Genomic DNA, 26082 nt, shown 5'->3' with positions numbered 1-26082 from the left:
GCACTGCAAAACAGTGTTGACTAACCATGTTATCAAACACATTGTGCACATAAACAACTGAAAACAAACATGCAGTGAAGCCTACTTCTGGAAAAATACAAAGCAAAGAAACATGGCAGGACAACCAAACATGCTGTGTACCACATCCAGTGATATTTACCAGCTCCTGCCAATGGGAATACAGACACAACCATACCCTTAATTTACATAACATACAATTGTGTCTTGCTCTGCTATCATGGAACATAATGCTAAAACGTTAATAAATCACTGCTGGTCACGACAGTGAGCAGAGAATCCCCCTTGTATGCCTCCATGCCTCCTGTGTTACATCCATATATTTGTGTTTTTGATCTCCATACCTTATGGAGTCACTGCAGGCAGTGTACTGTTCACCCTTGTATGAGACAAATGGATTATATGAAGGACATCTAGGGTTAGTGCATGTTTTATTACAGGAAAGTGATTTGGGAAGTCCTGCTTCACCTACAGTTAGTAATACAGCCATGTTCTAGCAGGGAAACAGCTTTGTCACTATGGAAAAGTACTGTGAAAGCAGTTTGCTGGCAGTAATGATGTATGTTAGTTACTCAGAATGGCCACAAATCTGTATAGGAGCTGTCCTTAGTTATATATATATATATATATATATATATATATATATATATATATATAAAATTACCCACCAGGACAGGAAACCCAATAACAAGGAAAGTACCCTAGACTGGATACTCGTCAATACCCATCTTCAATCTTATAAATCAGGCACTTTGCCTGATGACCTAAGTGACCACGGTCTCACCTATGTAATCAAGCTCAAAACAGACTGCTCCTACCAACCCACCTATAGAACATTAAGAAACAACAAGAATTTTATTCACACCAAGTTTCAGAATGAACTTAAGGCATGCAACTGGTCAGTGCTAAAAAGTCTCCCCTAGATGAAGCAGTTGCATACTTAACACCAAATTCCTTGCTATTCTTAACTCCCATGCTCCCAGCCATTCTATTAGAACCAAAGTTAATATTACACTATGGCTTTCTAAAGATACCAAAACTTCACTCAGAAACAAATCATGGGCCACCTACCAAAAAACAAAAGCCCCACTTGATCAACTAATATTCAGACAGCTAAGGAAGGACACCAAAAAAATCCATAACCTTAGACAAAAAGAATCACTACTACCATCTACTGCAAAAACACCAAAACAAACCTCAAAAGTTCTGGGCAGGAATAAACAAACTACTCCACCCAGGCCAAACTGCCACTCCACCCCCTCAGCTTCCCAACAAAAATCCCCAGTAAACATTGCTAATAACTTCAACAGCTTCTTCACAAAGACTATCCAGTCTCTAGCCAGCCAACTCTCTCCCAATGGCTCTAATTCTAATGTAGCCACACCCAGTACCCAAACATACTTTACCTTCCAACCTGTTCCTACTCAACTTATTCATGCCCTTCCTACTCAACTTATTCATGCCCTACTTAAGAAACTAAGACCCACCACCCTGGCTGCCGACCTCCTCCCAGCAGACTATCTGCAAAAGGCTGCTGACATCATAGCATACCCCATCTCTATCTTGATCAACAGAGCTATATCTGAAGCTACTGTACCCACTATATGGAAAATCTCCCATGTCATACCTCTCCATAAAGGAGGCAGTTCCACTGAACTGTCAAACTTTAGACCAATAGCTATTCTGTCACCTCTAGCTAAAATTATGGAAAAGTGTGTACACATACAGCTCATGCACTACCTCACACAGAACAAGCTGTGGCCCAACTTTCAGCATGGCTTTAAGCCACACCACAGTACTACTTCTGCCCTCCTTTCTTTCTCTAACGTCATTAACCACAACCACAACAATAACAAACTATCCTCAGCACTGTTTCTAGATCTATCCAAGGCTTTTGACATGTTTGACCACAAAATGCTTATAAATACCTTGAATACCTTCTCCTTAAACAATCATGCACTCCAGTGGTTTCAATCCTACCTGCAGGGCAGGCAATAGGCAGTCCTATGGCAGGACAAGCTTTCATCTCGCCTACCCATCACATTAGGAGTCCCCCAGGGCTCGATACTAGTACCCTTTCTTTTCTCCATCTTTATCAACAACCTTCATTCAGTCATCTCAGATGCTACCTGCATTCAATATGCGGATGACTCCACCCTGATTTGTTCTGACACCTCACCAGCTACTTTATTCACATTAACCCAAATTACCTTCAATACAGTGGAAAAATGGCTCTCCAAGCAACATCTAATCCTATACCTCAACAAAACTAAGTTGCTCCTCTTCTCCCCCACATGCAAGACACCCCTGCCAGCCTTCAACATAACTGCTTACAATGTTACTATCATCTCCCCAGAAGCCCAAACTAAACTACTGGGTGTCATAGTTGATAACCTGAAGTTTGATGCGCATATCAATCAAACTATCAAAACCATTAATAAAATACTTGGCTCTCTTTACAGATTCAAACCTTTCCTTACCCCACTTGCTAGAACTGCAATTGCCCATTCCCATCTGCTATCAACTCTTCTCTATGGCTCACCTCTATTCTCCAACTTAAACAAAACAGATGTTAATAAACTATCATCCTGCTATAACGACATTGCCAGATTTGCTACTGGCACAGCCTACCGGACACACCACTGCCACAACCTAAATTGCCTAGGATGGCTTGAACTGCCAAGCCTACTGCAGTTCAACCAGCTAATAGTGGCACATAAAGTCCTTTACCAACCAGAAAATACACCTGCACTAAAAATATTATCAGCCCCCACACCAGCACCCGGCCACTGTGATCATCCACTAGACTCCTAGTTCAAACATACAAATCCAACTACTCAGCTGGGGACTCCCTGTTTGCCAACTCTGTTGGAAAAATATGGAACAGACTCCCAGATGACTTGACCCTAGAACCCTCACTAACTCCATTCAAAAACAAACTGAAGAAATACTTCAAAACTCATTGGTTATGTCCTTGCACTAAGCCTGACTAGGGACCTCTCCATTTCTTAGGTGCCTTACCCTCAACTACTTCTAACTTTTTTCTACCACTCCATTTCAGGAAGGGTCAATTGTATAACTGCTGCTCAGTGTGTCTTAAACCTGAATGTAATGTTATGTATGTTTAACTTTGAAAATAATGTTACGTTTTGTAAAGTGTTTTATAATAAGTACTATATGTGCTAAATGCTGGTATTGCTTATGACTGGAATCTGCTTGAAACTAGCATTTACTAAATGTTCAATGTGTATTATTATCTTGGAGCTTTTTTCACCGGGCCTTTGGTGAAAATGGACATGCATCCAGTCGAACTATCCCGGTCAACAAATGTAAAATAAATAATAAATTACAGGCATGCTATTGGTGAAATGAGTGTTTAAGCCTGTGCCATGTTCAGCATCTGTCACCACTGTGTACCAGATACAACAGGAAAACCTGTAGTGCTCTGTAACTCTACAATATATAGCTCTGACCATGGTCACTGTCAGCCAAATGTGGGGGTGTGGCCATAAGTCTGTACTGCAACAATGATGTCATTCAGTTTTATGAATCATGCAAATGTCTTAATGATGTATGGGACATACTATGCACAGCCCAGTTATCAGACTGTGCACAGCACTTGAAAACACAGTGCCTAAACAGTATCACCTCATGCTGAACAAGAGTTAGTGCAAAACCAGAACTACAGAACTTAAATAAATGAGCCCAATTAACAGATGATGAAAAAGTCAGAGCTATGAGATGCAACCATCACAAGATAAGCAATTATGACATTTGTAGGTACAAGTAACCTTCAAAGGTTGGCCCAGATACATCAGAAATAAGTGTGTCATTAAGGAAAGAAAATGTGGAATGGTATTGGAATGAAGAGTAAAGGAAGAAAGAGTTCCAAGTTGGTCAAAGAGTTAATGATAAAAACATCAAACTGAAGTACTTTAAGGTAAATCAGCCTGTCCACTAGAAATACATGTCCTCCAAAACAGGGCTATTGCACTAGACAGGAAATGAATGAGTGAAATGGCTGTCCTCCTGTTCAAAGAAATGGGCATGGCTTATGCCCCCCCCCATCATAAGAATGAATAAGCCAAATGGGTGCAAGCAGGAGAACCTCAGAGCATGCTGGGGCAAAAACAAAATGCAAATCCTTAAAGACGTTATGAAAGGCTGGCAAGAATAGAGAAATATGTTGAAAAAAAGAAATACAGCTTAACTTTTCATTAAAAAATAGTAGTTCCATACAAGGCTTACTGATTAAAGTAAGTAAACTAACAGTGTCTAGTCGGTTTACAGAAATGTTAACAATATATGAGCATCACTTGGACACTTCCAGGTGTAAACAAAGACTCATAATGTAGTATTTTTGTCAGGAATGCCTGTACAAACAGAGCAGGAAGTTCACGTGTGCTCTGTATAATGCCTATCATAGTAACAATCCAAAATAATCTATTATTTTTTCAAGTTCGGGAAGTTCCATAAAGAGAAAGAACAAGAAGATGGACATATACATTTAATCATTAAGGCTGTATATATCTCAGGTGTGTGGACTATTAGTTAAAGTTTCCAGAAGATATGAAGTTAGCTGCTGTCACAATGAGTAGAAGTGTGATCAATGCAGTAAAAGCAAAACTTTCAGACATCATACTCTAAAATTGGTTGCATCAAATAATGGACCACAGTATGCCCCTACTGAATTTAAAGGAATTTTTTTCAGAACAGTAGGAATTTCAACATGTTATATGCAGTCATGGCTACACCCAGTCATGAGAGCAGTATGCGAATGGGTGGCTCAGGGGCATAAAGCCATGACTGTTACAGAGGTTATCAGAGTTCAATTAGAAGGTCAAGCACTTGACAGTACAAGCTGAAAGGATGAAGTGCTCATCTTGTGAGGGTGTGGAAGTTGGTCCTGACCAACTCAGGCGATCATTCCTGACTGATGATGGCTCCCTCTAGATCGCTGTCATCCCGGGATATGAGGGGACCTTCTCATCCTGTGGGAACAGACATTCAGGAGTCTGATAGGGATGACTTCATGGGCAGCAGGCAGAGGGGAGGAAGCACAAAGAAAAACATCAAGATAGCAAAATGGACTGTAAAGTATTTGTGAAAGAAGTTGCAGAGTGTAGGCAGCTACTATTATGTAAATCCTCACTTAGCACTACTGGACTATAAAAATACTTCACTGTAAGGTGCCATTCTAGTACCTATTCAGTTACTTATAGGAAATAGATTAAAAGGAAGGATTCCTATGCTTACTTTGGGATGACTCCTGAAAACCAAAACAAGATTCAAGAGACATTGGAAAAGATTAAGTTAATACAGAGATTACACTATAATAAACATGACAGACCTCTTCATGATTCGAAGGAAGGAAGGAAGGGAAATAAAAATTCAGTAGAGGTCCAGGCAGAAATAACTAGAAGCAGTTGCTTGAAGAAATGATAACAGCCAATGACATTAGTTGATCAAACTACTGATGGCAAAGTGCTAAGAAGAAATGGCAGATGTGTTCAATATGGCTACATCTCAAAGTGGTTGCATGAGTTAAAAATGACATTATTGTCCCAGCTGATTCTAAAAGTGCTAATTATCTAGAGAAATAGCTAATTCATAGAAAGGACACAAACATCCATACAAGTATTCTTTAACACCAGAGAGTCTGTCAGTACTGTCAAAGGAGTCAGCCAAACAAGAGACAAAGTAAATCATCATCATCAACTAATAAGACCACAAGAAAAGGTTGTGCCCCAGTTCCCAAACAATTCACAACACAGACAATTACTTATAAAGCCAGCTAGATATTCTGTCAGTTCATGAACAGAAATCTGTTTTGTGTGCCTCAATAATAAAATATTCAGTAATTTCTATTCAGTTATGATATCTAAAGTATTGCTGCGCAAGAAAATTAAATGTTTAAAACAAAGAAAATTGAATGTTTGAAGTAATGCATAATAAAAAAATAGTACTGATTTGTTTAGAAGCTGTATCGTGATCACTAAAGTACAATGCATATGTATACATTTATGTCTAAGTATCTTATTCAAACAAAAAAAATAAATCCTCACTTATGAGCATGTAACATATGGACACGTTTCTTTAAACATTCTGCATCCTTTGCAGTGTTCAGATAACAAGTACGTGCATCACGCGATCTGGCTTCCTGTATACTACTGCACAATCTGAAAGCAAATTTGACAGACCTGGCAGCACATCTACTTGTGTCAATAGTCATTCCTCTGCATTTTCAATTAACAAATGATACAACCAGTATGTCCCATACGACAAAAATATGGAAGAGTAAAATAAGAAAGTTAAGTAACCACTAACCTGAAAGAAAGCTTTTACTGGAGATTAATCAACTCCCTGGGGGCAGTGTAAGATACAAGATGAAGCTGCATGCACATAGAAGACCCTGGTTGTTAATTCTCAGTTTATGCACATCTTGATGTGGGTTTCTGTATATACCATGAACTATGAGAAAAGGTGTACACAGTACCACAAACTGTATTTTTATATGTTCAGGTAAAACAGAAGTGTGTTCTTTTACCAGGAAATCAATGCCAAAGAAATAAGTGGAAATTCACTTTTTTTCATGGAGGACACAAGAAGAAAAACTTGAACTCGAACTTTTCACTGAAAATAAAAGTGAACAAGTTTTAAATATTACAGAAACCAACTAATTTACTTCATTGGTATGATTTTTGTTCTGCACTCTGAAAGCATTTAAAAACAACCAGTACAATATCTGAAACTGCAGCAGGTCTGCTGCATACAAGAAATAAAGCCCTGAATACATTATAGGTGAAATGAGTTTGAATATCACTGATGTCTGTAGGAGCTAACAGGGGAGGGTTAAGAGTGAGTATCATTTATAGACTTGTCCATTCTGGGGCAAAGAGGTAGAGGCCCTGACTTGCCACATTGATGACACCTAGTCTGGGCACTAGGTTTAAACTCTATGGAGCTAGAGTCTAGCAAGTCTGCATGGCATGTGCAAGTCACAAAGTAAAGGCAGTGGGAATTTAGCATGAAGACATGTGCGTTCCTCAGACAGGAGTACACAGCAGAGCAAAGAAAAGCTATCATAACGGAGAGGGTAGGTTGTCCCTCAGGACCAGCAATCTGGCCCACTCTCTACAACCTGACTCATGATGTAGAATGGACAAGCTAATTACGGTTTTCTGGGCAGGAACAAATAAGCCATAGGGCCACCACAGAATGACTGGACCAATTGGGTACAGACAGAGGAGCCACTGAGCTCAGTTCTACAGGACAGGAGTTAAAAACAAAAAGTTAATGTGTTACATTAAAAAACAAAAAACAGAGGCTTTTGGAAATTCCAGTTTAACTACACTTTGGAATGCTTATTAACGTTGTTGTGACTGTGCCACTGTAAATGTCCATGCAGAAAAGGCAAACATGCTGCAGCTCATACTATCTAAAATATTACATTTATGGCATCAGAAGGAACAAGTCATAATTGAATAGGAATTAGTTTTACTTCTGATACATTCTGGAAATTATGCAGATTTGCTAAAAAATGTCAGTGAAGTTTAACTCATGTTTCTTAAGCAGGTCTTATTTAGTGATGTGGTTAGCAAACATTGAATCCAGTCTGCTTAAACAGCGCAAAAAAAAAAAAAACTCTCAGCCTATTGGCCTGCATTAAATAGGTCTTGCTTAAACACAAATCTTTGAGCATCACCATCTATGATTCTTTACATTTGCACAACTGGCCAAATGATTTGCAAAACAAATAAAAGTATGCGTTTTGCTTTCTAAATTCAAATTGCTTGGTTGGGCTTTTTTCACTGAAGTAAATATTACATAGTTTTCCCATTTACAAATTTCTAATCAAATGACTTTCACAATATTAACAATTATGCCTTTTTATAACAATAAGCTGCATAAAGAGAGATTTGAAATTAGAAACATAGTTTCTTACTTGTAGTGTTGAAGCTACTTGACAGCAAGCTTGCAAAATAGCAGTAGTGTGGAAACTTCTTGACAGCAAGCTTGCAAAACAGCAAACAGTATATGCATAATACTAGCAGAGAATCAAAAGAAAACTGCAAACATTACAAAGTAAAACACATCTATTCCTCTTCCTTGTAAAGCATACTGGAAGTTAAGCTTATTATCAATTAAATACACATTGATTAAAGCCAGGTTGGTGGTGTAGAAGGATACAGCCCTGAATATGACTCAGCCAAACCAAGTTTAACTACCAGCTTGGGTGCTTGACGGAGCTTGCATGGAGGATGGGTGTGCCTACCCTGGGGGGGGGGACCAATCCTGTAGCAACCCTATGGAGAAAGGGACATGCCCGCAACCTACAGTCATGTGTGTGGTCCACAAAGCTGCTGATTGGCTGTAGTCTTCAATACAGAGACGTACAGGAGCATCCACTAGTGATGGGGGATGGCAATGTGGCTTCCCACAGTGACAAATGTCACATGTCCATCTGCTAGGAAAAAAAGACAATAAAAGAAAAATAAATGTGCACTGGTTAAGACTAAGGAATTCATGCCTACTCCAAGGCACCGAGGGATGAAGTCCTGATTGCAACTCAGATAGCCCACATTGACACCTTCTGGCAGTACCAGGTGTTGCACCTAAGGAGAATGGACCCACTGAGAACATGTTGCCTTGGAAGTACTGCAGTAAGAGAAAGATGTATAAATGGAAACACATATGCTAGGGCAGTCAGCACTTGTGGAACTCAAGTGAAATGCCACGGGCTAAGGAATTCCTGGTGGTAACAGACTGGATAACTTCCTTCCACCTGAGTTCACCTCTCTGGGCAACAAATGAGCTGATGAGGCCTTCCAGCCAGGGAACAAGTGGGCACAGGACTCTCACCAAGGCTGGATACGACTAGATTTCCCTACTCAGGAAAGAATGAATGGGTTAATGGGGTGAAAGAAGAGGGCAATGGGCAAACCCTAGGGCATGGAGGTAAGTTTTAGGGATTGATGCATTTCTCATCACTAGTTACATTTTGTACAGTGTGGGGTTTAACATACAGTTTGAAGATTATAATGAGCATGTACTAAGTAACAACAGAACTGAATTTCTAGTCAAGACTTAAATCTGCGCTACAGAGAAAATTAATGGATAACTAAAAGGGTAGCTGAAATGCAAAAGGATACTATTTTTAATGACTAGACAAATTTTGTTCGCAAAAGTCAAACTACATGTGAAAGATGAACTACACCTAGGGAATTCGGAAATCAAGATACTTACAAATAATATAAAACAGGCAGTAAATGAGGTATTTGTTAATATAGGGCCATCTTGTTTTTTAGCTGTTATGAAAATCAGGGACACATCTTAAAAAGATGATATAAGTTAGTCTATACAAAGTTCAAAGGTCTATGGAGTAATACAGATTTATGGACCTGAGAGGTAAGAAAGAGAGAACCAGCTATAGGAGCACTGTGTTTGGTACAGATGAATGAAGGCGAAAAGAATAAGCCTTTTATTTGGAAGGATATTAACTATATAAAAGTCTGGGAATTAACACATTTAAAGAACAAAATGTTATTTGTGTTTCAGAGTAAGTGTTATACAAATTAAATATCTGAATGAAGGAGGCAAAACAGACTTTATGGTGGTAAAGTTAAATTTTAAGGGTAATACGTTATACTTGATTGTGGTGCATACAACATTAAAGACAATGAGTTAAACCTGGCTGTCGTACATACACCTCATAATGCTAACAGCGAAGACTGGGACCATTATAGAACAGAAATAATTAAGAGACCCCACGATTTTGGAAAGTAGTATTATAATATGAGATATTAGACTTCAGTAAGAGAAAAAGGGCAAAAAAGAAACAAAACAGGTTATGGTAAAAGATATCGCAAATGTTTAGAATAAATATATGAAAAAAAGAAACATTCCCAAACAGTGGATAATGAGAAGAAGAAAGAAGGTAAATACTGTGTACATAAATAAAAAAACAAACGCATGCTAAACGTAGGCATGAAACAGCAAATGGACAGATAGATCCATGTACATAAATAAAAAAACAAACGCATGCTAAACGTAGGCATGAAACAGCAAATGGACAGATAGATCCATGTACATAAATAAAAAAACAAACGCATGCTAAACGTAGGCATGAAACAGCAAATGGACAGATAGATCCATGTACATAAATAAAAAACAAACGCATGCTAAACGTAGGCATGAAACAGCAAATGGACAGATAGATCCATGTACATAAATAAAAAACAAACGCATGCTAAACGTAGGCATGAAACAGCAAATGGACAGATAGATCCTTGAACTATGGGCACAATACTTGTTTTAAAGAACAAAACTAAAGGCAACAGTGATACAATAACAGCAGAAACATTGATAAAAAGATGGTGCTGGATTACAAAATGGCTGGCTGAAGTGAAGCTTCAGAAATGCAATGAAGAATTAAAAGGAGAGGAAATGCAAGATGCAAGAATGTGGCACTAAATAAAGAGTAAGGCATGTTAGTACAGACATAAAACACAGCAGTGAAGACTGGAGGAACCAAGAATGGCAAGATTTCAGCAGTTGTGAAAAAGTATAATTACTAAAAATAATATGTACTGGAAAAACAAGAATACAAGTTTAAGGCTTAATTAGAGTAATGATATGGTGAACAAAGAAAACAAATTCTTACAAAATGAAGGTATATAGTTTAGCAAAAGCAATACAAGATGTGAAAATGTTTTTCAATAAATCTTGAAAGCAGGAAGAAAAAAAGGTGCAAGGAAGCTCTCAGCTATATATAAATGGTTAAAGAAGAGGAGAAAGTTAAAAAAAATAACTGCACACTTTTCCAACAGAACATTATGCATCATTACAGAATTATTCAATGCAGAAGGAAGAGATTATGTCAGTATAATAAAATAAAGCAAGAAATAAAATCTAGCGTTCAAAAATATAAATGTAAGAAAAGGTCCAGAAACGGCAAATCAAAAAAACACTGACATAAAAACTCTCCATGGCCTATTAGCAGGCTTCCTGTATGTGACTTTTAATAAGAATATGACAAGTAAGCTAACTATAAGCTGCCAAAGCGGTGACTATTTATGAATGAAAATTGAGGGAGGGTACATGACTAGTTATAAACCTAGAAGTGTGTAAGTTATAGTTCTGAAAAGATAAGTTATGAAACTAAATACTTGGAAGAGATTCAAAAAGTTAAAACAGGTCAGACATTGTTTGACAAGGACTGTTGGGTTTATGAAGAGAAATGTATATACTGTGAACAGGGGACATAAGTCAATTCGTACTCCTTCAAGGCATCTGATAATGTCAGTCAAAGAATTACATGCCAAAAACGAAATATCAAAATGGAATGTCTATAGTACAATTTGACATTTAACTGTTTAAAGTACAAGGTACAGGGTGTAAAACTGTGGCACTGGCAATACTGCAGTTATTATTTTAAATTAGGTACGTGCAAAAAACTGGAAAAAGGGGTTGCAGATGGATGGAATGGTGTTCACAGACTATACATCCTGGGGCCTCTGGTCTCCATATATACCAAAAGCATAAATGTGCAACCAGAATTAAGTACATTAAATATGTGGACAATGTAATACTGATTCATACAACAGAAGATCTAAAACTGCTCCAGGAATCATTAAATTGTACAAATGAATAACTGCACACACAGGTGTTGGGAGGGTGGCCTAATGGTTAAGGTGTTTGCCTTACACAAACAAGGTGCAGGGTTTGAATCTCACAAGAGATAATTGGCTAGGCTTAAAATGGTTAAGGTGTTTGCCTTACACAAACAAGGTGCAGGGTTTGAATCTCACAAGAGATAATTGGCTAGGCTTAAAATGGCTCGCAAGAGCAGTTAGCTTAGTACTAATCTATGAACCTATGCACACTCTTTTCAGATATGAGCAAACTTAAGATTATGAGGTTTGACAAAGTGAAATATACTGGAAAACATACAATGAGCAGCAGAAAATACAACAGTATATTAAATAAATGGATCGAATGGTGCTGGTGGAAAATAATAATAGTTTTGGTACTGGTAGAAATCAAAAATATTTTAAGAATATATTTTTAAAGTACACAGAGAAGCACCTAAGCCTTTTACGCGAGTATTTATATTTGCGTGATCAAGATACCCAGAGGTTTTAAGACTATTTAGTCACAGTTATTAAGAATTAAACTGTAACTTGAAGCTACAAAGTGGATGCCAATTAAAACAGGCATGAAAAAATAGAACAGGAACCAAAACAAGAACCTAGAGAAAGAAGATATGAGGAATGATAGAATAAAGCTATGAAGATGCGTTAAAACTGTCTAGCCATTTACTTTATGAACTTTCTTTTTAGGATCAGTGAAATATGAGAATCAAAAACTGGCTCCACAAGAATAAGAACAATTTCTAAAGTACATAATCTGGTTCAAGAAATCAGGAAAACATACAAACATGGAATTTAACTAGTTTACTGATACAAAACATCAAAATGACCCTGGCAAGTCATAGACTTTACTGCGTATTACCTTAAACCTCCTTTGAAGAAAGCTTATGGGAAATATGGAAATGGAAATGACCCCATGCACATACAAGTATTACAGCTGCATGGCTTTTGAATGCCTCTGGCATTTTTCTTTTTTACAAGTTGTGGCACCCCTGCACTGGCCCAGTAATCAAAGAGCCTTAGTCCTCACCACTGGCAACAGGAGACATACACACTGGGAGGATGACAAGTACACACACAATAAAGTGCAATTTTCCTTTAGAGCACACAGAGACCACAGTCAGTCTGGGGCTGGTTTCTCCCTCTTTCTCCAGATCCCCAGTAAGACTCCTCATTGGCACAGCTACAGGGTTAAGATCTCAGCTGAGGGGCCAAGCCAAGACCTGCAACACCATCTCTGTCCTCTCTGTCCAGCCAGTGTTTTGTGTCCCTGCCCAAGTAGCTAACACACACACTCTGACATTTGATTTACACACACACACACACACACACACACACACACACACACACACACACACACACATGGGGAAGGCTGGCACAGGTTTAATAGCTATGTCCTCTTCTGCCCAGGCTATAAGGTAGTTTTCACTGCCACCAATCCCTACTTATCAGCTATTATAAGGCCTTCACAAAGGGTGTCAAATCCTACTGTGTAATGTTACTATTAATCCAAATGGTAGTCTGACCAAGATTTGCAAGGCTAATTAGGAGTGGCATGTACAGTGTCACCAAGTACATATGCAAGTACTCTAAAACCCACAAATAGCCACAAAGATAGGTTTAAATATATTTAATAATAAATAATAAAAGAACAAGACAATACTCAGTCAATCAACACAGTAACTTCAGAGTTTAAAGTTACAGGAAATATGTTAAAACAACATTGAGGGGCAGTCTCAAATAAATACAGAAAACATCTAAACTAATCTTTACTATATTCCTATCTATATCTAAAAGAGATACTATGCCCTAAATCTTACTTACAGCAAGACAAGTGCAGATGGTGATAATGAGTGGATGTTCTTGCTAGGTCCAAGACAAAATACAAATTGCATAGTCTCTCTCAGAGAGTTCTTAAATTAATATCACATTTTACTGTTGGGTTAGCTTGCATGGCATCACTTTTTGTCACCTGAGTTCAGTTCCCAGGCTAAAACAGAAACTAACAGAATTTAACATCTCTGTGTTAAAAATACATACCTCTCATGTTTGCAGATCTTAGAAGTTGCAAAACAATAAAACGCTTTTACATCTGAAACCTAGCGATTACTTCTCTTTGAAGACAATACAAAAACTTCTAGTTCTAGACACTGTGTCTGCTACTGAACGGAAACTGAGAGATAACATCTTTTGTTTATAGTCCAGCTATAAAGTAACTTAACCTCAACTATTCCTAAGTTTTGCAAGTTAATCTTTTATGTTCCAGCAGGGTACACTGTGGATACATCTTAGCTCAATACATAACATACAGTTCTGTATAAATCATATCAATATTCACAAATGACAGAATTATTTGCAAAATTACAGATACCTGGGCTGGCAATATTTCTCTATATCATACATGTCTTTATTAAAGCATTCAGGCCAATACTGCCAAACCCCACTAGATACAGACATGCCGTGTTTCACACTTGTTACAGGTTCATTAGACCAGAATAAGTGGCTAATCTGACCATTTACTGAAAACATTTAGCTATAACCAAATCTGGGCGACTGCAAAATTTCCCAATAATGAATAAAGCAAAAAAAGGCCATACAGAAAAAAACTAATGGGCAAAAAACATGAAAAAGACCTTGGCAAGCCAGAGTCTTCACAGTGTGACACTTGAAAGCTGAAATGTAAGCTATTACACAGTGACGTCTCTGGCTTGCCAAGGTCTTTTTCATGTTTTTGCCAATGAGCTTTTCTATGTAAACTTTTTACTTGTTTAGTTCAGTAATAAAGTTGAAAAATCTTACAACAGATTTGCACTAAATAAAGTAATCTTATTCAGTATGAGGTTTGCTTACTTGGAGGTAAGTGAAGTTATTTATTAATGCCAACATTTTTTGGATGTACCAAAAGTTTCGGCATTAGGGGTAAGAGCATGAGAGCGAGAGTCAGTGAGTGTGTGTGTGTGTGTGTGTGTGTGTGTGTGTGTGTGTGTGTGTGTGTGTGTGTGTATGTGTGTGCACGCGTGCATGTGTTTGCATGTACGCGCATGAGTGTCTGCAGGTGTGGGTTAGGGTAAGGGTTAGGTAAGGGGATAGATTTACTGTTCTGCTCACATGATGATGCGATGTGGTGTGCACGTGTTTGTCTTGCGTAGTGGCACTGTTAGAGAAAGAGGTTTTGGCATGGTACTGTGTAACATTGGAATAAGGGGCAGTGGTAGGGCTAGGGTTAGCACACATGAAAAAGATGGTATTCTAACCCTGCCATTGTCCATAACCTCAACCCTACACACTCTGCGTACAAAAAAAAACATCATTTCCATAACAGTATCACTATTCAGGCAAAGTATTTCTGAAGGTGATATTAATTTTCATTTATTTTAATGATCAGAAAATGAAAGCATTTGCTTTACTTTTTTGATTACTGTTAAGTGCATGATTTATTGTTTTCGATATTTAATTTCAGAATTTATTTTTGTGTGTATTCATGTTTATAAACTACAAAATTAATTGCTATAATCATAACACACACACACACACACACACACACACACTCTCTCTCTCTCCCTTTCACTTCCTCCCTATATATTTACACACACACACACACACACACACACACACACACACACACAGTAACGTATCAAACATATACTACCACAAGCAAAATAGCACAAAATGTGATTTTTGCATGAGAAAAGCTCTCCTGACCCCCCCCCCCCGGTCCTCTCCTACCTATATATATCAACTCCAAGTTTACATAAAAGCATGAAAAGGACAAATTCTAACTCCCTTCTTTATTGTAATCTCCACAAAGAAATGCCAGCACTTTGCAATCAGCTGAGTTTATGGTCACTTGTGCCACTGCTCAGGCAGTTTAACAACCTGACCATTGGACAACCTAAATGGAAATAATATGTGTGTGTGTAAAGTAAAAATGTTATACAGAAAAACAGGCAAAAACAAGAAAAGAAAAACAAACTTAGCAAACTAGAGTCTTCACTTTATAATAAACTTAGCAAACTAGAGTCTTCATTGCATAATAATTTAGGCGGCCTTTGAAAAAGACACATTGAAAATATGGAAATAACCCATTAAGGACATACAAATGTTCCACCTTCATCACTTCTAAATACCCACTAACCTCTTATTGGGTCTATATTAGTTCGTCAAAATGCAATTTCAGTCGACATCTAAACATAGTCCACACTTCAGCAAAATTCTTTTCAGCAATTCACTGAATTTACCAAGGGCAAAGAAGTAGTTGGCCAAATACTAAACTTTGGTCTTTTCTCCACTGTAAGTGCAATCTTGGAGTTGGTATATATAGTTAGGAGTGTGTAGGGATGAAGCCCCCAACTTGGGTGGGGTCAATTTACTTACATGTCTGTCCATTGTGCTGCAGGGCAAGTACTTACTTGCCTTTGGTAAATTCAGCAAATCGCTGAAACGATTTTGCTGAAGTGCAGTTGATGTTTAGGTGTTTGCTGAAATCGCATTTCCGTGAACTAATATAGACCCCCTTTTATTTTTAAAGTCTTTATTGAAACAGCCTAGTAAAGCTAAACACTAATAGCTGTGGACAAAACACATTTTTCTCCTTTAGTACAGCATAAATGGATAGCTTTGCCCATTCTCAGAAAATGCTCAACTTAAAAAAGGTTCTTCCAAGAGGGCTGCACATTGACTAACAGCTTAATTCTAGCTTTCCCACTGTGAAAAATTAGCACAGAAGGCCAGTGGAATTTTGTTTCTGGATACATTACAGTAACTGGCTGGTAACTGCAGTGCCTGGATGCCGGGAAAAGAGTACAGAGGACCTGAAGGAAAATCAGCTACAAAAGCTGAGTAAAAAACAGTGACTGGGAAAAGTATTGCAGCTGTTCATCAAAAAGCAGTGCAAGCTTCAGACATGACTTCCAGTAATAGGAAAGCATAAGACAAATTCACATAGACCTGATTAAAATAAATCAAGCACTGATGGAGTATATCAACTCAAACAACAAAAGGATGGAAAAAATTGAAAAAGCTTTAAATAGGTATTCAAATGAGGTGATAAAACTGCAAAAAACAGAGGATGAAATTAAGTAAAGGCTATCTGAATATGAGACTGCTCAAGAAGAGATGTTTAAAAAAATAATAGAATTAGAGGACAGAGCATGCAGGGAAAACCTAAGATTTTCAGCTGTAAGCTGCTTCTTATTCTTCTGGTAATAAAGACCCCACAGAGAGGATGCCAGTGAAACCTTTCCCAATGTTTCAACAGAAAATGCTGGAGAAATGGAAGGGAGCACGAGAGTTGACTAGAAGAATCAAGAGTATGTTGGAAATTAAGTTTTAGAGTCCCATACAAGTTTAACAAAGTCCAAAAGAGTCCACTACTTCTATATTTTCTTGTTCTGTCATGTTTCATAAATATAATTATTGCTTTGTAATCCCACATTTGTCAATTTCCAAGTTGCTGGTTTTATTCCTGTTCATCTTCATCTCACAAATCCTGTTTCTGCATCATTTTAAAATTACTCTCAATTCTTCCAGTGAACTCTTGTGCTTTTTTTCCTTCTCTCAAACATTTTCAATTGAAACAATGGAAAATGTTTCACTGGCACAGTCTCTCTGTAGTCTTTATTAACAGAAGAACAAGAAGCAGAATTTCCTTCTGTTTCACAGCTCACTTTATGCTGGACAAATATTTTGTATTATCTCCTTAGCATGTACTTCATCAAAAAATGATTTCATCCCTCCAGGGAAGAATTTTTTGAAGATAGCTGAGTGCAGCCATTTGAATCTCACATATGCTTCTTGACATTCCCTGAATAGTGTATTATTATTCCACTTCTGCCTGCTGTACAATGAATAATCATTCTCCAAAAACACTCTACTGTCTCCCACCTTTAGTACTTTCTGCTAGTTTTGTCAGAATCAACTCCTTCTGCATCTTTATTATTAAAGGTCAAGGCTGCTTTCTCATAGCCATGTTTGGAGCACATATACAATGTGCCCTTTCAATAACAACCCCTGCTGTGGAATAGCAGTCCAGTTTCTCATTTGTACTTTCATAAAATTAATACAGTCTGTTCTGATCAGCTTCTCTGGTACAGCAGAAAATCTCATTTTTTCCCTACGTGTTCTGTCCTCTAATTCGATTACTTTTTGAAACACCTTTTCTTGAGCAGTCTCATATTCAGCCAGCCTTTTCTTCATTTTGACCTCTGATTTTTGCAATTTTATCACTTCATCTGACTATCTGTTTAAAGCTTCTTCCATTTTTCAAGCCTTTTGTTGTTTGATTTGATATACTCCATCAGTGTTTTGTTTACTTCAATCATGTCTGTGTGCAGTTGTTTTATACTTTACTCTAGATTACTAGAAGTCATGTATGAAGCTTGCGCTGCTTTTTGCTGAACAGCTGCAGTACTTTTCCCAGTCAGTGTGTTTTCCTCACCTTTTGTAGTTGATTTTCTTTCAGGTTTTCTGTATTTCTTTTTCCTGACATCCAGGCAGTGCACTTATTAGTCAGTTAATGAAATTTACACAGAAATATAAATCCACTGGCTTTCTCTGTTAAGTTTCTGTTTTCACAATGGGAAAGCTAGAGTTAAGTTGTCACTCAATGTGCAGCCATCTTGCAAGTCACCTTTGCCATTCATTACGCCATTATACACATAAACACTTTATAATCATGGTTTAGAATCCAACTGGGCCTATATGAAGCTGGATCTGATTGGTCTTTACCATCTTTACGTATTAACGCCACCACAGCTTTCTTCCAGGATGCTGATATTTCTTTTCCTTTTAAAATACTGTTAAACAAAACCATTCAGATCTATATCTACTTTTTCCCTCCCAGCATCCAAATGTCCATAGGAATACTAATATTCCTGGAAACTTTCCTGTAGATTGGTTAAACATCACCATTTTTATCTCATCTCCTCCTATCCTGTTAGTAATTGAGCCTTATCTACCTCTAACCTTGGCATATTTAATTCTTACAGAAATATTTCCATTTGTACTTTTTCTTGATTTCAACATTCCTCTCCTTTATACAAATTTTCATAATTTTTCCAAAATACTTCTAATACCGCTGCAGGATCTCTGGTTATTTTCCTTGTTATAAGCACCCTCTCAGCTTGGCAACAACCCTTTATACTTTCTGTTACCTGAGCCATTGTGCTAAAAGCTTTTGTGCTCTGGAGTTATTATAAAAAAAACAGTTACTTAATAGCAATCTTTCTGAATGCATGCATATTATGGAGGTAGTCCCTTATTTTCTCTTTACCACATGCTCTTGTTTTGTGAGATTCCCCCTATTCTGTAATATTTTAAACTTTGTCAACCCCTATATAATTCTTGTTAGTTCTTAACCATATCACTTTTTCTTTTATTTCTACTCTATTTTTAAACTCCGCTTTCATTTTATCCCATTTCCTATCTATATGTTCTGAAGAAATTTATATCTTCCCTAATAACTCAGGAATAATTTCCACTACATGTTCCTTAAATTCCTCTCTTTTTAACAGGTAGGTGGGGATGTGCCAGTGTCTCATACCTGCATTCTTATTTTAGTTATTATAGGCATGTTATCTGAAATAGTTTTTGGATGTGTAGCAAAATTTTGAATTAAATGTACATGTTCCTATGAAATACAATTTCTGTCTAGCCTAGCTCAGTTTTTGTACCTTGGGAAATAATATGCAAATTCTCTCACAGCTCCTTCTACTGACTTCACTTCTCCTACACCAAATATTTCATAAATTTCTTCAAACGTCTACCCTCTTTTGTTATATTGTCCATTCTAGGCCCCCCGATACATCCTTTCTCTTTCAAATCAAATTCCAGTCCACATCTATAAGTAATATTCCCTGCGGAAAGCTAATTATTTCTCCCAAAATATTCTTCAGCTCCACATTACCAGTTTTAGGTGGAATATAAATACATCCCTGCATAATCCCCCTTGCCTGCAACCCCTTACTACTACAAATGTACCATTACTATCCTTTTTTCTCTTCTATCACTATTGGATTGCCTCTAACAACTAAGTACCCTTTTCCTACGTCTATGCTGGTCCACTGAATAACCATCCTGAAATCATTTCTTTATTAATTTCACATGCTCAGTTCTTTCCAAATGTGTCTCCTGTAACATAACTATTTGCACTCTGCATTTTTAATATAGTTCACTATTCTTTTTATGTGTGTGTGTGTGTGTGTGTGTGTGTATATATATATATATATATATATATATATATATATATATATATATATATATATTATACACACAAATATATATATCTATATATATATATATATATATATATATATATATATATATATATATGAAATCATTCACATTTACATTTAAAGATAATATGGAAAGCATTGTCATTATGATAAGAAGTTATTATTCCACCTGTTATGTATAACAGCTTTTTTTTCTAAATGTCTAGTTTCAGCTTTTATGTTACATGCAGGTCGATCTTGTATACAGTTGTCTCTTGTCATATCCATTGGAACCTATGTTACATTTTACAAGACTTTTCGTTTCTAATGAAAACCCTCAAACAAAAAAAACCCCTCCAGAGCACCCCATAATGTATTAACTTAGTACAAACACACAAAACTATGTGCATATTAAAATAATGAAGTTTAACCCTTCTAATAGGAACAGTTGTCCTGGACTGGGAGCTACACTCACAAGCTTGAACTTGACCTGTAATGAAGGTTTATCCTTGCTAAGACACATGGTACAGTCTGTGCTTCTACTTACATTATGTGCTGTCTGTTTTTGTCTTGTCTTTATCCCTATCCCAGATGTAGAAAACAATGTGAATGCTTTCAGAAAACATTATCTCCAAGCCATTGAAAGAAAAAAGTATTCTGTTCTGTGGATCAAGCCGATATGGGTAAGAAGAAGCATGAGAACCAGATACACAGTTGCCTTCAGTTACAAGCTTCTTATGTTGCACTGTGAAGACTTATTTTCTAGAGTAAAACTTTCAATTACATTCAGTATTCTTTTACTTACTTGCTTCCTCTTAATACTTGTTAATAGATCAAGCCAATGACCTTAATCCAGTCACTCCCCTGTGCAAAAGTAAGAGAAAGTATAAACATTTTACTTATATAATGCTCTTTTGTCTAGGCTTTCTTCTCTTTTTACACTGTAGTGCCTAAATTTCTTAAAACTGAATAAGAAAGAAGGAAAAAGGGAGCACCTACTTACTTTACTATTCCTATTACACACAAACATAACTGTAAAAGCTTTACTTTATAATATGCAATATATGTTAAGTTTTCTAAAAATACTGTTAAAAAATATTTTACTTAGTTACCCATTTCCTTCCTTTTCCCCTCTCCTTCATGTTGTTCCAAACATTAACAGGTTCATAGGTAGGTACTAGGCTATTGGCCCAAGGGCCTACGTAAGCCTAGCCAACAAGGTTCCCTGGCTTACACCACCCAAGAAAGTAATGACATGAAGTAAGGCATATGCTTTGGAGTCCCTTACAACTTTAACAATGTCAGAAGAGTCCAATATTTCCAGGTTTTCTTGCTTTATTATATTTCACTAGTCTTCTTCCTGTTGAACTCTGTCTCCCAAATCCAGTCTCTGGTTCATTTCCAATGTACTCCTCTTTCTTCAAGTCAATAGCTATGTTTTTTTTCTGTCTCTCATGCATTTTCCTTTGGAACAATGCAAAAGGTTTCACTGGCACAGTGTCGCTAAGAGCTTTATCATCAGAAGAATTAGAAGCAGAATTCCCTTCTGTTTGATAGCTCACTTTTTGTTGGACAAACTTTGGTATCTCTTCTTTAACATATTCTGCGTCAAAATAACTTTGACCTTCCAGGGAAAAATATTCTGAAGACAGCTGGACACAGCAGCTTGAATCTTACACCTGGTTCTCAACATTCCCTGACTACTGGACTAAATCTACTCCTCTTCTGCCTGGTGTACAGTGAGTAATCCTTTTCCAAAAATCTCTACTGTCTCCAACTTTTAGTACTTTGTCCTTCTGCCATGGTTTTGTCAAAATCAACTCTTTCTGCTGGTAGCATTGCATCTTTACTATTAGAGGTCTTGACCACTTTCACATGGCCAAGTTTGGAGTATATACAATGAACTGCCCTTTCAATTAACAACTTCTGCTGTGTAACACCAATCTAGTTGCTTATTTGTACTTTCATAAAATTAATACAATCTGTTCCTTCCAGTTTCTCAGGTACAGCAGAAAATCTCAGATTTTCCCTATGTGTTCTGTCCTCCAATTCTACCATTTTTTGAAAATATCTCCTTTTCTTCGTTTCAACCTCTGATTTTTGCAGTTTTATTAGCTCATCTGAATATCTGTTTAAAGTTTCTTTCATTTGTTCAGCCTTTTGTTTGAGATGATATACTCCTTTCCTTCAGTGTTTCATTTATTTTAATCAGCTCTGAGAACATTTGACTTATTTCTTCATCTAGATTACTGGAAGTCATGTCTTGCACCAAAGCTGGAGCCTGAACCTGCTTTTTGCTGAACAGCTGCAGGATTCTTCCCAGCCAGTTTTTTTTCCTCACCTTTTGAGATTGTTTTTCTTTCATTTTCTCTAAATTTCTTCTTTGTTAGCATCCAGGCAATGCACTTACTAGCCAGCAACTGAAATTTACCCAGAAGACAAATTCACTGGCTCTCTTTTCTGAGTTTCTGTTTTAACACTGGGGGAGCTGAAATTAAACTGTTACTCAGTGTGCAGCCATCTTGGAAGTCCTTGTCTTTCTTCCTTTTTCTATTATTACAAAGAGGACAGCACAACAGCCCTTTTGATCAAATATTATTTGAGACTTTGTTAATAAAATAGATGGGCTGGTCCAGGACTCCTTTTCAGCTACAACTTAGCTGCAACAGCACAATGATTAACAATGTAACACACAAAAAAGTACATAATAATTACAACATACCGACCTGTGCATAAGAGTGCTGTGGTTAACGTAACAGTGCAATGAAAAATAGAGAGCAAACATCCATGATTACAAAGTACAATACCAAAAGTTACATCATTTAACAGTGTGTGTAAAAGAGTTAGTGAGAAGAATAATACAGGAATAATACAGAAATTAGTGGAAAATTAGGCATGCCTAACTCTTGGGTAAAGAAAATACAGACTTTGTGGTTATTGCCAAAACCATCTTATTGGAATGCAAGTCAGAGTTCTAATTTCAGACATAAGGTGGAATAAAATGAATTATCTGTGGTGGTGCAGCAGTAGTGTTCTTGCCTCACAGCAAGAGGTTTTCCCATTCGATTCTCGGCTGGAGTGCGGGGAGTGCCTTCTGTGTGGAGTCTGCATGTCCTCCCCGTGGTTGGGTGGGCATTCGAAAGACATGCGTAAATGGGTTTGCCTTAGTTGAAGGTTGAACGTCGAGCTGGCACCTCGGCATTCATCAAAATCTACTGCCAATCATTAGTGGACCAGAGTTCCGCTGTGGCGACCCCTAACCGGGAAAAGCCGAAAGAAAACAATATCAGTATTCATATGTGAGGTGTATCTAGTCACATATACACAATAAGAGTTGGTCTACAGAAAAAAAAAAAACTGAACCTCTTCCTTTTCATTTACTGTTAACTCTAGTCTTGAATGGCCACTTACAAGTTAAAGGCTTAAGGAAGAAACAGTAAATGTAGCAGTAACGTGTAAAATGTATACACCAGGATCAGACTCTGCATAAGGTATAAAAATGAGTGCACAAGTTTGTTCAGTTATAAAAGGACTGTTACTTCAGATTTTGAAGGGCTAATGAAAAAAAATGAAAGAAAGGCATGTTTAGGAGTGTCACAAGTTGTATCTTCTGGTAATTAATAGTAGGCAGGCTGCTTAAAGGTCACTAAGAGCAGAGTCAGAGCAGACAATCAGAGCAGTAGCTAACTACATCTAGAAGTCCAAAAAAAAAAAAAAACTACAGTTGCAGCCAAACACATATTAATACTGCCAGTTTCACTCAAATGAATGACTACGGACAGTACATTCATTACTCTTCCTAACAGCTTACACCCAGCCACTCACTTCGAAGTGCCCAACTCTTCTGACAATGAAAAATGGGAAAGAATTATAATAAGCACAACATATAAGTACACCACTATGTATGCCCTAAAAAGAAATGTTGCCTTGGCTAGCAGACAGTGTGATTTTTTACGTTTCACCACAATGGACAAACAGTCATAATGTAAAAATTAGATACACTGCCTAAATGGAACAGCAAAGGCTTGGGAAAGGATATTGTGTTAGCTTTAAGTATGAAACCACATTTCAGTTCTCTTAAAGCAGTCCGCAGTAGTAATAAAAAATCAGTGCTCTTAGTAACCTATTTGGGCAAGCAACACACACAGTCTCAGAGATCTGTGCCCCTTCTGAGAAGGTATACCACCTCTGACAGTGAAGTTGTTGCAAAATAGAATAAAAATGGCAAGCTTTCCTATTTGATATATACCGTCCCTCCAGTAAGCCATACCAACCACAACTGCTATTTGCTCTCATGTATTTTAGGACCCAAAAAATGATAGCTCCTTTCTGCGCACTAATTTCTCACTGAGAAAAGAATGAAAATGTAAGAACTACAGCACCACTTTTCTATTTCAGCTTGTGCATGGTAAACACATATACTGCCTCCAACAGGTCATAACAATTTTATTTGCCAGCAGCGACCATACGAAGACCTTGTGTTTTCATGTGCAAGATGTCTCCACGTCCCTTTCCCAAAAAGGAAACCAATTTCTGTGTACAACTCTGGTGCTTGATTGTGAGGAAAGTGACAGAAAAATGAAACTACTACAATACTATATTAATTTCTACATGTTGCACTTGAACACATACACTCACCCCTAAACACACACTAAGCTCCTCTCCGAGATTCTCTACACTGAGCCAAAATCAGGGGCTATTGAGAGACTGAGGCTTAGCTCAATATAAACAAAACATAATTCTGCCCGTGCTGTTCTTAGCATTGGTCCACACTCTACTGATCTCTCCTTCTCACTCTCTATCTCTGAAACAGGATCCTCTCCCTCCATGGAAGCATGCAAGCACTCTGGAGTAAAGGGAATAATGCACCCCATCCTAAAAATGAGATGCAAAGCTTTTAAGAATTGCACAACTGCAACATCTTTCAATAGTCCTTTCCTATGCAAAATGTTTAAATCCTCTTCATTTTCAGCACTCTCGCCAACCACAATGCTTAGAAATGCGGACTGGACCTAATCAAAAGCACTCTCAGCCAATTGGTCTGATCTGAATTGACAAGTTAGCAGTTATTCAAAAAAAAAAAAAAACTTGCAATTATAGCTTGGCTGGGTCTCACTTCTTTAACCTGCTGGATTATGAGACTGAGCTGAGCTTATACTCAGGCCAGCTGCAGCTTGCCCATCTCTACTTGTAATGACAATGACTGTTTCTTAACACTTTGCTACAGCCCCTATTCTGTTCAGAAAGAAAAGTTGATATCCACCCATCCATCCATCTATCTAACGTTCTCTATCCATTTCATCCAGTGTGTGTGTGTGTGTGTGTGTGTGTGTGTGTGTGTGTGTGTGTGTGTGTGTGTGTGTGTGTGTGTGTGTTGTCACTGACTGTATCAAGATAATTATGTTCTATAGTTACCAGGGCAAGACACTTCCAGTTACTGTAATACTAACCACCACCACTTAAAAAATGGTTAGTTTCTTGACAATTAAGCCGAATCTGTTCCTATCAAAAAACGCACACAATTTCACTCTGTCATGCTTCTCTTTTCCTCCCTACGCAGAGGAAAAGCTTTACCGGTTCCCCAGTAAAATGCTGGTACCTATGATGCTGAGTCCCAAAACACCAAAAAAAGACCGAAATTACAGAAGAGTAAATAATGAATACTGAACTTCTCCTTTAAACTTGCTCTCCTACCCCCACACTCCCTGTTCTTATATACACCAACTCAGAGATACCACACCTTGGAGAAAAGGAAATATTCCAAGAAACTGCAATCCTGGACTTAGTATATGTAAATCCAGATTATCGGTCATTTGGTCTCCACATTTGGGGAATCTGCATTGAGAATCACGACATTTCAAATGGTTATCCCTTTGTCACTGTTGTTGTAGTCAAGCAACTGCCTCTCGAAAAGTTTACTACTAGTTCCTCAGCCCAGTTAGCATGTGCCTTTAGCCAACAGCAGTTCTCTATGCAGCACACAAAATCAAGTTGTCATAGTACAGCACGCAGATACCAAGGACTATAGTGTAGTGAAAAAAATGCACTGAATGATTAAACGTTCAGGTCTACTTGCTTACTCAGAAAAATTATTTTCACCTGAAATCCAGCACTCATGATGATACAAAATTGACCATGGTTCAAACATGCAACATGCATTGTCATTTTCATCCACTGTATGCTACCAGAAAAGGCAATCAACA

At 37.5% G+C, this 26082-nt stretch overlaps 1 protein-coding gene across 2 annotated transcripts in view; it reads right to left on the bottom strand.

Moving 5' to 3' along the window:
• Nucleotides 1–26082, bottom strand: part of NT5M (5',3'-nucleotidase, mitochondrial) — a 231326-nt gene that overhangs the window by 36068 nt on the left and 169176 nt on the right. The window lies entirely within an intron of this gene.

The sequence above is a fragment of the Protopterus annectens genome, chromosome 12.part0 (assembly GCF_019279795.1).
Source record: "Protopterus annectens isolate FY-2018-M chromosome 12.part0, PAN1.0, whole genome shotgun sequence".
In the NCBI taxonomy this organism is placed as follows: domain Eukaryota; kingdom Metazoa; phylum Chordata; order Ceratodontiformes; family Protopteridae; genus Protopterus; species Protopterus annectens.
This window is presented reverse-complemented; position numbering and strand designations above follow the sequence as displayed.